This window comes from Sciurus carolinensis, chromosome 6, assembly GCF_902686445.1.
Source record: "Sciurus carolinensis chromosome 6, mSciCar1.2, whole genome shotgun sequence".
NCBI lineage: Eukaryota > Metazoa > Chordata > Mammalia > Rodentia > Sciuridae > Sciurus > Sciurus carolinensis.
Genome location: NC_062218.1, coordinates 132,355,241 through 132,355,908, shown reverse-complemented (window position 1 = coordinate 132,355,908; position 668 = coordinate 132,355,241).

Here is a 668-nt window from a genome sequence, read left to right as displayed (position 1 = left end):
ACCACAACACACACAATGAATGCATGTGCAATGGGAGAAAATATGAGTAAACTTTGTGGATTGTTCCAAAGTCAATTTCCTGGTTTTGTTATTGTACTCTAGTTATCTGAGGTATTATTATTGGGGAAGGCAGGTGAAGGGTGCATGGGATCTCCTGGTAAATTTCTTTGCCATGATCTGTGAATCTATAAGAATTTCAAAATTAAAAAATCATGAGTTTTTTTTTTTTGTCATCATTTTGTTTGTTTGTTTTTAAGTTTTAAGGACCCCCAGATTCCAAGTCTGCCTTCTCTCTTAAGTAGTTAATGCTCTCAGTTGGGGAAATAACTTGATGCAAAGAAACCTATTAATGACAGGGTCTGTGGTCACTTCAATTCCGTGTGATTTTACAGATACAGTTCCTAATCTATACAGGGGACCTCAATGTCAGACTAAGATGGTCCCCACTAAGTGGAAGGTCAAATTATTAAAAGATGAAAAATGATTTCCCCATATCCACGATGTCTGTAAGACACACACATGGGTTTAAGAGCAGAAAGACAGTTACATATCCTGAAAAGAACCATACCGCAATCTTTACTTAAAGGAAATTTTTATCACGAAGAAATCTGCACCAAGATGCCTCAGTAATCCCAGTATATTCTATTCTACCAGTAGTTAATCCTCCA